This window comes from Ambystoma mexicanum, chromosome 4q (genome assembly GCF_040938575.1).
Source record: "Ambystoma mexicanum isolate Mex_15411 chromosome 4q, UKY_AmexF1_1, whole genome shotgun sequence".
NCBI lineage: Eukaryota > Metazoa > Chordata > Amphibia > Caudata > Ambystomatidae > Ambystoma > Ambystoma mexicanum.
The window spans coordinates 138864141-138876382 of record NC_090928.1 but is presented as its reverse complement, the minus strand read 5'-3'; the positions used below and the strand labels follow the sequence as shown (position 1 = coordinate 138876382).

The 12242-nt window shown below is 45.5% G+C and overlaps 1 protein-coding gene across 9 annotated transcripts in view; it reads right to left on the bottom strand.

The window, feature by feature from the left end:
- The window catches only part of EYA4 (EYA transcriptional coactivator and phosphatase 4), an 818352-nt gene that overhangs the window by 372597 nt on the left and 433513 nt on the right, over positions 1 to 12242 (bottom strand). The window contains exon 1 of one of the 9 annotated variants that reach the window (XM_069607667.1): positions 6283 to 6762. The exons of 7 other annotated variants lie outside the window; for them this stretch is intronic. The gene's annotated coding sequence lies outside the window, so the exon portion shown is untranslated. Of the gene's footprint in view, positions 1 to 6282; positions 6763 to 12242 lie in introns of those variants that run through there. One more of the 9 variants, XM_069607663.1, reaches the window with a different exon arrangement.

The following is a 12242-nucleotide window of genomic DNA, read 5'->3' as shown; positions in this document are numbered from 1 at the left end:
TAAATGACATTGTTCACACGGTCATGAAATTAACCTAGGTATTCAGTGCAGGGAGTCGATGACTATTGTTTTGGTGTCTTCTTATACTATGCAGGGGTCTACAACCTGCGGCTCTCCGGATGTTTTGGACACCAACTCCCATGAGCCCTCCTCTTTAACGGTGCTGACTCGAGCCGATGGGAGTTGTAGTCCAAAACATCTGGAGAGCCAAAGATTGCAGTCCTCGGGCTTAGAGGCTGCCCCCAGACAAAACTGTAAACAAACAAATAAGCCACATGCCACCAAAATGTCTCGAAGTCAGGAAACTAGAACAACGAGCACACAAATAGTCAAGACTTTTTTTGTGACGCACCAGCTTAATAGCTAGAGGGTGATTAAAGGACATTTGAAAAAAAGTGTCTCTGAAATAGTCCAAAATACACCTAAAAAAACTTCAGTATCCAGCTGCTTACAAGTGCACGTGAAAGTGTTGCCAATGTGACAATTACATCAATCAAGTGATCACATATTTATCAAAAAGCGCCATGTAATTATTTGCAATGAGAAAACGGCCTGCACATTTGCAATGAGTCTACCCCACAACGTAGGTGCCAGGAAACGGTGCCATGATACTGCTCCAATCCGAAATTAAGTGCGCACGCAGAGCCAAACATTGCCATCACATAGCATGTTTTCCTGAACGGCCATACTTTCATATTCGAATTAGAAACACAGCTACAGTAAATAGTTTATTACTGCACTTTGTGGTGCAAACCTAGCACTACAGATACACGGAGCACCAGCCATGTGCAAAGTCTACAAACGGGTAAATCATCCCGAAGAAAAAATAGGGAGTAAAAGTACTAGGAACGAAATCAGTAAACAATGGACTCAGGAAAGCCTCCCCCCTCCCACAAAGCTCCATGCACACGTGCAGGAGAGGGGTACCAGAAAAGCAGCGATGCTCAGGAAGGAGCAGTGCATGAATTACTGCACGATGGAAAGCAAAACTTTAAAGTAAACCGGCATCATTTTATGTGCATGACAACTACGTGCATGAAAAATAGAGTACAAAAACAGATCTTTTTAAGAGTTAAATTATATTTGTACTCACCTAAAAAGTATTCCAAGTGGGAAAAGAAATTACTATTTACTCCCCAAAACTTTATTTCCCACCTTAATTAAAAAAAAAAAAAAATGTAACATACTTGACTTAAAAATCTGAACTCGTCACAGTAGCCCATGAAATATCCACAACATTGCTTGTTCGCAGGGACCTGCGACATTAGTAGCCAAAACGACTTCCTAACTGGAGCCATTATTATGGAAAATAGAGTATTTGGAGGCCGCAGAGAAGGTCAATAACAATTTGGACTATGGACTAGGGCCTGGTTTACAAAAATGTTTTTCAACATGGGAAAAGTCCCATTGAAAACATTTGTGTGAATCAGGCCTTTAGTGCTTGAAGATCTGTTCTGCAAAGTCAAAGCAAAATAACTGGAGTTTTGATGACAGGTTCCCAAGTATTATTTTCTTAAATGTTCATGTTGAGTCTGCACATTGGATTTTTCTAACCACCATTAGACCAGTAACAACTTTTATTTTAGTTTTGATGTTGCACTTTGTACCAGGAACAAAAACTAAGGTTGCTCCAGAGGTTGATGGAAGGGCACAGAACGTCCAACTCCCCCTAGCAACCCGGGTGAAATGGTAAATGTATGCTACAAGAGGCAAAGAAAGTGATGGGGGAAAATCACATTCATAAATGTAAACATTTCAAGTGCCCAGGTTTGAGCACTGTTGCTCCCACGTCTCCCCGCACTATTACATGCTACAATCTTTTAGGACTGTGCATTACAAATACAACTAGACAGCTGCCAATCCGAGATAACTTGACAGTGTTAATGTCAGAACTGGAAACATTCCCCATTTCTCAGTGGACTCCATAGAAAAAAGGGTTACAGTTGATGAATCCCATATTAGTCCGCATTACCTACTGCATTTCATTCCAAAAGAACAGAATAATTTGTTGACAGCCCGTGCGGCAATAGAACAAATCCTTTAATTTTAAAGTCGTCCTAAGAGGTCCCGATAGAGTTCAGTCAAGCACGTCAGATTTGGAGAGAGCTCTTCTGTTAACCTCTTTCATCGAGCACCACCAATTTAATTCCCAAGGATAAGTGGAGGAGACACAAACCCTCCGCTGGCTGAAGAACAGGTCTGGGAACATTTGAGAGATCTCAGCTTCCAGGGATTATGCAATCCTTTTCAATGTTCCTAATGACCGAGGCCTTCATCTGCCTAAATGAGGCAAATTGAGGTGTAGTAGGGAAAGGGAAGCCCCCTGGAAAGCCCTCACTTGCATATGGCACCAATTGGTGGGTGATCAACCAACTCTCGAGCAAAAAGGCGTGGGTGTCATTTGAGTCAACATAGCCTTATTATTAACCAGATAAACGCAATGCATACGCAAAAAACCTCCCCCACTCAAAATTGCAATTAGGGTCCACCCTTTGGGGCCTTCCCTCTGTTCCCCCTCCCTTGCCTCGTTGCGCCTTGAAACACTTGTGTATAGGCGCGTTTTAAATGCCAGATCATATCATATTGCTGCGGGCAAACTACTGCCTAGAGCACACCATCTTGCAGGCTCTTTCACCACAACTAGGACTACTGCAGCACTCTGCACACGGAACACCCAATGTTAAAGCTGCAGAGAGACACATGATCAGGCAGCCTGTATCGGAGCCAGAAAAAAACAAGAGCGCCTTAAAAACTCCCTCTGTATTTATTTGGTTCAAATGATAGGATTCGAGGCCTTGAGCAACATGCAGGAGGATGTATGGGCTGATGGACCCAAATACCTTCTGCTACAAGGAACTGGAGACTGAAGCACAACACGACAATCTGACAGTACAAGATGAGAGGGGGCGGGGGGATGAAAGGAAGAGCAGTCAAAACACAGAGCCTGCGGCCAATTAAATCCTTCATCTAGGCCTTACAGTTACAAAGCTATTCAAGACAAAAAAAATACCCTAAAACTGCAACTAGTTGATGACCAGCACAATAAAAGGATATCAGCAGAACTGTGTAGAAGTGTGCATATGCATGTCATGTTGTGCAACGGCGATGATCTGAAGACCCAACGTCGGCCATACTGTCCCTACTATTCCTGGGGGAAGGGAAGCAGCAGAAGTAAGGAAAGAAGGAGCAAAAAGGAAGGAAGAAGTGAAAGGAAGAAGCGAAAGGAAGGAGCGGAGGAAGGAAGGAGAAAAGGAAGGAGCAGAGGAAGGAAGGAGAAAAGGAAGGAGCAGAGGAAGAAAGGAGCAAAGGAAGGAGCGGAGGAAGGAAGGAAGGAAGGAGCAAAGGAAGGAGCAAAGGAAGGAGCAAAGGAAGGAGCAAAGGAAGGAAGGAGCGGAGCAAGGAAGGAGCAAAGGAAGGAAGGAGCGGAGGAAGGAGCAGAGGAAGGAAGGAGCAGAGGAAGGAAGGAGCAGGGGAAGGAAGGAGCAGGGGAAGGAAGGAGCAGAGGAAGGAAGGAGCAAAGGAAGGAGCAAAGGAAGGAGCGGGGAAGGAAGGAGCGGGGAAGGAAGGAGAAGGGGAAGGAATGAGCAGGGGAAGGAAGGAGCAAAGGAAGGAGCAGGAGAAGGAAGGAGCGGGGGAAGGAGCAGAAGGAAGGAGCAGAAGGAAGGAAGGAAGGAAGGAAGGAAGGAAGGAAGGAAGGAAGGAAGGAAGGAAGGAAGGAAGGAAGGAAGGAAGGAAGGAAGGAAGGAAGGAAGGAAGGAAGGAAGGAAGGAAGGAAGGAAGGAAGGAAGGAAGGAAGGAAGGAAGGAGCGGAAGGAAGCAGAGGAAGGAAGGAACTTTTATGATGCCAGTATCATTTAAAAAACGTTGTTCCAGTCCATTCCAGGGTACACTATAAAGCAAAACGGGTTCTACGACTAGTATTTTTTCCACGGGTTACTGGGTATTACAATTGAATGTTCACAAGTCGGTCCATTAATGTGCTATCACTCTTCATTTTAGAAAAAAAAATGTACAGACATTAATTAGCACGGTGACAACTAGCCAAAGGAACGCGATGTTGTGAACTTGCTTCATCAGTTTAGGACCGACATGAGAAGTTATATCAACACAGTGGAACCCTTAAAAAGAAAATATCCTCACAAACCTATAATTCGCTAAGAGGTCAACGGTGCGGTCTTTGAATTATTACACAAAAGGTACAATGCTGTGTACTTTAAGTTGAACAAAATCGTATCCCTCCATGATAGATGTCTCATTTTAACAGGTTTGCCCGAAAAGTAAACCGCGGTTTGTCCACAGCACAGGCTCCAAGTGTGGGTCCTTGTAATCAGCTACTACGCGGTAGGTTCTGTGTTGTTAAGTACATCAAAATGCCGAGGAATCGTCATTATACATCAGCCCGGAGGGTGGTGACAGACAGACAGACAGAGCACCACGGCCACTATATGCAGAGGCGGTCGAGGACACTGGTGCCCACTGCCCGCTTCACCACGGGAGGGGCGTGCGTTGTGTCGATGCCCCCCGACCCCCCTCTGCTTGTAGCGTACAGCACTGCACAAGTGTGCGCGTGTGGTGTCCTCGCAGACAGATATTGCATTAAGCTGAAAGCCTGACCATTTGGTTTCATTGCAGCGTAGTAGAAAAAAAAGGGGGCTACGCCGACAGCGGCAGGCCGAGTTGCACGGAAACGTGCGAGTCCAGATGAGAAGAAAATAAAGGAAAGAGCGGCCGGCGACGCCGGCCTCCTTCATCTCAAGTGCCTCTCAGAACACAGCTGGCAACCCGAGAAAAGCGGCGCGTAACCCGAGCCCGCGGCTCGCCGGTCACCAGACCATGGGCACTAAATTAAAGAACACGCGGAGGGAGGGCGGCAGTGGAGGGTACCTTTCCACAGACCCCGCGCCCCCCCCCCCAGGAAAGCCCAATGTCCCCGCTACCCTGGGGCGGAAGTGACAGTTACAGGTGAGCGCGCGCCTCTTCTCATGTTGACAGTTGGGACCGTCATGAAGGGTTCTCCATGAATTCAATTTGGCTGCGCGTGTGGCCAGATGAAAACCAGGCCAATGCTGCTCGCCCAACAACTGCACACAATAGACACCACTGGACACCGAATAGCCAGCGCCAAAGAGTCAAATGGCTCAGTCAACGGAGAAGCCACACATCCAATACCCCCACGCCTGCAACTGGGCCCAGTAGGTCGTTCCACGCGGAATCGCGGGGCTAATAATCAACGCCACACGGGAGTCGGGACAGGCTATGATTGCGTATGAGTGACCGCAGGAGACATTTTCCAAAGGTCAGGTTGTAGCTCGCACCTTGCACTTGCGGAGCGGGGCTGCCGAAAGCGAAATGCGTATACACATATTTTCCACAAAATTGTACCGATAAGGAATCGTGGGAGATTCATACTCAACTTACCGTATTCTTGCGTTATTACACGTTTGATAATGTAGTTAGAGGATTAGGGACTAATTCACACAAACGTTGTATGACAAAACGCCACTGAAAAATGGTCTGTGAATAAAGGGCCTTCATTTGATAACCAAGAGATTTCAACAACGGCGATAAAAACGAAATGTGCAGGGAGAAAAAGCACAGGTTGTTTGTTGTCCATTTACCTCCGATAACTTTACAGACGCCTTTTCAACTGATTTTTAAAAATGTGTCTACATCACCCCTCCCTCTATAACTTGGCATTACCTTTTCAAAATACGTCACAAAACAGTAATTATAAATACACACGGATATAATTTACAGTAGTTTCATTGAGGCCCAATAAGTGTGCAAGTCATTACTTTGAAATAAATGCCCGATTACGTCAGCTTGAAATTCAATAATTTACTTGAATAAAAAAAACACCTGTCACTTGTCTAATGGCATCTAGCCCTTTTGCTTAGTGCCTAAGTTTAAATAGAATATATCATGGCAAACACGAGAGTTAAAGTGCTCTAAACAAAAAGAGTAACGTAAATGCATTTTTCGACCCTTCGTATTTTAAACATATTTATTTTAAAAACAAGTGGTCTTAAAACAACAAAACACACGGTACATGCCAAGCGTTTGCTGGGCTATATGCATTTTGAATGCAGATAAGCAACCTACGCACTGCACATATTTCGTAATAAAATCCACTCCCAGACAGAAAGCCTGGCTTCCTCGCCAGCTCAGGACGCCGCTGACACATTCGTAACTCTAAACAAATGCACGGGGCGAGCCATTCCTCATGCCGAGCTTAATTGAACCCACATCCATCACTCTTAATGGTACAATAAATCATCTCACCTCGTTTGCAGCTAAATTCCCAAAACTGCGCTGGTTGTGATTTCCAAGAGTGAACGCTGAAAAGGTCGCGCGTCCTCCCAGTGAAGTTGAGCGTCCCTCCGCGAGCTCACGTGCCGGGAGCCGGCATACCCCCCCACCCCTCTCTGGAAGTGGCCGCGCGCCGCCTTGCTCCAGGCCGAGTTACCTCGGAGAGTGCCCTGCCGGGGTGATAAACAAGGCTCGCGGCGGCCACCGGCTCCCCAGCCCCTTCCGCTTATAGGTGGTAAGGTGCCTTGCACTCAGAGGTCACCCCCATCTACAGTCTGTTTTTCTGGGGATCTAATGCGCTGCCTTCATCCCGGTCCCTTGTGCCGGAGCCACCTTGCCGGTCCCTGCTCGCCTGCTGTCGCCGTGACGCATCTGGCCCCGGCTTTGTGTAAACTTCTTGCAGCAGCAGCCACGTGCTTCTAGGGGAAGCCTCCTGACCGACGGACCGCGACTACGCATGACATGTCAGTCCACCACGCACCCACCGCCACACCACCGGCAAGAGAGGGTCATTATCTGTCAGCCGTGCGAGGATGGGACTACATAAATCACACACACACACACCCCTCCCCCTGCCTAATAAGCAGAGACTGGAAGGGTGGCGCGTACTTTGCGAGTCTGGAAGGGGCGAATTAGTACATCACGTCACAGGAGTTTCCCCAGATGAGCTTCTTCGGAAGTGTCCTGCGTAACACACGGCCCGGAGCCTTCTGGCGTCATTGATTTGATGTCATTTTAAGGTCTCACTTGGCCAGCCAATCAGCCGGAACCACAAGGCCTTGCTTACCGCGCAACAAGCGTGGAGGCATACTCGATCAACAAACCGTCCCCGTGGTACCCCACAACGGCAGTAATGAATTGTGTTCACCCGTGAACCCCCCCCCTCTCTTTATGAAAAACAAAAGGAAAAACGTGCAACATGTGTCAACACAGCCCCAGCCGAAGATTTCGCAGAAGCTCTTTTGAACGGAAGAGGGCGCTCGCTCCCCGCGCGCACGGCTGCCGCCCCAAAATAGCCGGAGTGAAAGTTACACCTGCAGGCCGCGACACATTTGGGGCACCACGTTGTGTCACCACTACAACGTCTCACTGACAGATAGCAGCTTGGCTCCCTTGAAGCTAATAAAACATGATTGATGGGCTGGGTTATAAAGCTATGCCAGTTCAGATGGGCTACTGGTGCCATCTTTTAACAGCGCCGGTGCTTTATTATTAGAAAGACTCTCGAAAACTGCAGGGGTCTTTATAGCGTATTTGCACCCAGTCAAACCTTCCGGGCAGACCTTACTGGGCTGAACATGTTTTACGGTATATCTAAAGTCAGGGACCTAGTTCATCGACTTTAAAAGTATCAAACACGCGTGTAATACCCGGCCCCTCGAGTCCCATGCAAGAGAATGTGGTCGCGATAAAGACGATTTGGTAAGTCTCTATACCCCAAGAGTCATGTTACAGGTGCTCGTACAGCGCGCGCCTGCCGTTAAAATGGCCGCAGAGCGCCACAAGCGGTCGTGAACGCGCATTCCTAGGAACGCAATGGACCATGCGAAGCAAGCACTCGGATATAAGACAACGAATTACGTTTTTGCAGTAAATCGAGGAGCTGCACAGGACAATGGCATTCTTCCAGCTGCCCCGTGCAAAATACAGTAAGGGGATATTTCCGGGACACTGTCTGCACGCATTCTCCCCTCCAGATAAGGTTCCCGAGCCACTTGGCAATGGCATGCATCATGTCAGGATGTGTTACACTATGCTTGTGTACTTCGCCGTTTCAATTTTACGCGGATACCTAGCTTCCATGGCATGGCAGAAAATGTCACTTTCCACACGCTGCAGCAAAAGCATTGTTACAAGCTAGCCTCACAGTTAAGTACAGTCCCTGTTGCCAGAATCCCCATTGCCCGGTCAAGCGGATATTGCCAGTTGACACTGTGCAGTCAAATAGATTCCATATGTTTTGTTCTTGGACAGTTGTGGCACCAAAGGGTCAATCGGTCACGGCCACTCGGAACCACCAAACAGTACCCCACAGAACGTGCCCACATCCTGTTCTTCTGCCTGGAATTAAGCTCTTCTCTGCCACCCGCAGCAAGCACCCCAAAACGGCCCAGTCAATAACAGATCATCCAGACTTTGCCTCTATTTGGGGTACCCAGACTAACACCTCACATTGTGGTTGACCTTCATGGCGCCCGGCAAACTTATCCCTTTTAGATTGTGCTCTTGAGCCAGAGCGTGCTCCCTCCTAACAATCGGCCGCCCCAGGAAACGACCACCCATAATGTACCCCAAAACGGTGCCACTGCGTCCCAGAGTGTGTTCATAAAACACTGCCCCTCTTCCCCGGTTGCATCCTGAGCAATTGCAGACCACAAGAAGCGGACCCTCCACATAGGACTCAAGTCACTCCCTCATAGGACATGCAAGAGTACGCTCTTCAGCCCAACTTAGGGAGCTCCAGGACTGTACCCTAGTTGACTCCAGTTTCTAGAGTGCAACCCCAGATAAAGCACACCACCAGGGGCGGACTGCCCTATAGGGAACCCTGGGCCTCTTGTGTGGTAGTTCAAAATGTTCTCATAGGAAAAGCATTGAGCTTGCTGAAAATGTCTCATATGGGGCCACTTTGAAAATTATTTCCAGGCCCTATTTTGGTCCCCAGTCATAATTTCCAGGGCCTCTAAGTTCCCAGTCCAGCCCTGCACAGCACAGTGCAAATTGTCCAAGGAGGATCGCTCAGCGGCAACATGCTCGCCTTGGAAACAAGAAAACAAGACGACACGAAGCAACACAGATTCGATCCCCGGGTCCGCACTTAGAAAGAAAGCTCTGGGTACCTAAAGCATTATAAATACGCAACTAAGTTATATTCCTGTAACATCGCCTCGACGCCCCCGGGCTGTGTAAGTGCTTTAAAAATGCAAAAAAAAAATAATAATAATAATTCACATCTAGTCTGTGGGCAGTGGCTCTGTGATTAATTTAAGAAAAATATCAAATCAAATTCGAGTGTCCTCGAAGGCATAACCTTCCACGTTTTACATGCACGCAGGTATTACCAGTGGGAAGCGTCCCCCATCAATGAATAAGCAAAGATTGTCAATGCGCTTTTTTTACGGCCAACAACGTGGAATCAGCACATCGTGATTAGATTTGATTAGCAGAATAATAAACACTTCACTAGTTAATTCCCAACAGTATAAGCAACGTGAGCATAACACGGAGGCAATATCTTCGATAAAAACAATTCAATCTTATGTTTCTACGTCCTCAATCCCTTAGCCAGCGATTGGGACAGAATCAAACGGGGCTTCTGACAGTAATATGTCGGCCACGTTTTTGTTTTGCTCTCTCAAATTTTTCTTTGAAACTTTCATGGAGGTTTTTGGTGTTTTTCGCATTGGATTCTCTACAGACTCAAAAATCGCATCCTTTTTGGGACACGTACCTCAACATGTTCCGAGATGATTTTAGAGCTTTTTGGCACACACCGCATTTATCTCGAAATTGTACAGGTCTCAAATACTTTGAAAGACCGGATCAGCCAAACTCGTGAGAGTCATTTTTAAAATCCCCAAAAAAGCAAAGCAAATATAATTCGGACCAATGCTGTAGCCTCTGAAGTAGCAATGGCAACACACAAAATGCCCACCACCATCAGAATAAACCCACATACGCACAATCTGCACAATCTGCTCGCAATGCAAGTGAGCACAACAGATGCACGGAACACACAAGGATCATATGCTTTGAATGAAAAAAAAAACACACACACCCCACCCCCCCCTCATTAACAATATTAAAGGTACAAACACTCAATCCTAATAAACATATTTCTCGATTAAAAACCCTGCCTCACAACACATTAATCCTTAACTCACAACACCACTACTTCACAAGACTAGATTTAAATATTTGGTAACTCAGTTCCATTCTATAGTTAAAGTGAGTCCTGAGAAGAAGCAGTGTATTTCACGTTAGGGTTACATTTCCAGGACGAAATCCAAGGAAATTACCTTTCAGAAAGCTTGGCCTGGGAGGAACAAACCAGGCTTGCTGGCATCTGAAAGCCCTCCAAAAGACAAGCCATTTTAGAAGGGCCCACACAATGCTGACTGGCAGCTCTCCAGAAGCATCAGACATGGGCAAGTAAAGCATTGCATTAAAAAAGCCATCCACGCATCCCAACATTAGCTAACATAACTCTAGCCTATAAACCAGCACAATATTGTGATGCTTTGTCCATTGCAGTGCACCTTACCTAACTGCTATATGTCAAATGTTATTCTCAAACAATGAACATCAAACCACCTTTTCCTCTTATGTTGTCATGGTTTTGATTTTATTTGTTACCTCTCGACCCTCCTTTCTAATCCTCTCATCCCTCCTTTCTAATCTATGTCGCCTTAAATGTTTTATCTATAAAGTCCAGAAAACCTTTAGTGCCATACAAAAAGTGTTTCACGCCTACAGACTCTTTCTCAAGGATGCAACAATATAAACCAGGATATGCAAATGATACCAAACCATCTAACACACTGTACTGTATGGAGTACATTAAAATCCGAAAGTGTAATTTTGTTTGTATTCACTTGAATTTATTTGACTTCTACATGACTTCAGCCAAAGTGCTGAACAATTCAAGAATTGAACAATCCCTACAGGCTTTAATAAGAAGAGGCTAGTGAGAGGAGATGTTCTTAATTGGGAGACGAAAGAGAGGAAAAAAGACATGACCGACACATGCAGTTGATCCTAATTGTTTGGAGCCAAAAGGGAAAAGGAACACAAAAAGACTACACAAGTGTGGGAACTGTTAGAAGAAACCGAGACTGGGAGCTAACAGAATAAGGAGGGGCGTAAAAAAAAAAAGAAGAGGGGTAAGGAGTACCCAATCCATGGGCAAGTTTAAACACGATACAGAGAAAATGAAATATGAAACCATAATGAAAAGACAGCCAGGGAAGTGAGGACATAGTAGAAGAGATCGTCACAAGAGGAAAAGCAACAAAACAGACAAAAAAGGTATTACAAAAACAACAAAGTGTTTGCCTTTCTTTGTGCTTTGCGTTTTTTGTTTCAACTGTGCCTATTACACACTAACAGAAGTTTGAGGTACATATTAATTGGCTTCCCTTCACTACATTTTATGGTATACACTTTCAGCCAGAAATGTTTGCAAATAATTCGGTTTCATTAAATAAGTTCAACAAACCTTGTACATAAATAAGCTCATTTTTGATTGGTCAACTAATTCATACCTTATTATGGAGTGTGCAAATCCAATATACCTATTCAAGAGTTATTGCCAAAGCTTGCTTCTTTTATTACAATAATTACATAAAGAAAGTCATACCTGTATAAATGGAGTACATGCATTGTATACTTAGGATTAGGGTTGGTCCAAAATCGGTGGATTTGGTCATGCAACGTACCTGTGAAACTACCTCTGTTAATATACAACAGGGCAATGTTTGGCTACACCTCCCACGACCCCCTACCGTTAACCATGCAAGCTGGGGCTGATGGGAATTGTAGTCCCAAACATCTGGAGGGTCAAAGGTTCCAGATCTCTGGTATATAATAAGCACAATACAGAGCTCAACTAGGTGTAAATGTTAATAAAATGCAGTTTGAAATTTCTAGTTTCCGGTTTATGTTGCAGCCTTGAGAAGCCACCTGAAGGCGTGAAACATGCTGGCTGGCAGCAAAGCCTTTCATGGGTTTGTAAATGCATTCAGAAAGACAAAGCCTCAATATGAGCGAATAACTTTTGAAAAATGTTTTTTGGAATAAAAACTAAGATTTATGAGGAACGAATGCTTTAAATGCATTGTATTGTTTAGAATGAAATTTGATTTAAAGCAGTTTGGACCAATGTAAAATACACAAAGCATACATGTTTTAATGGGTCAGTAATTACACGTTAC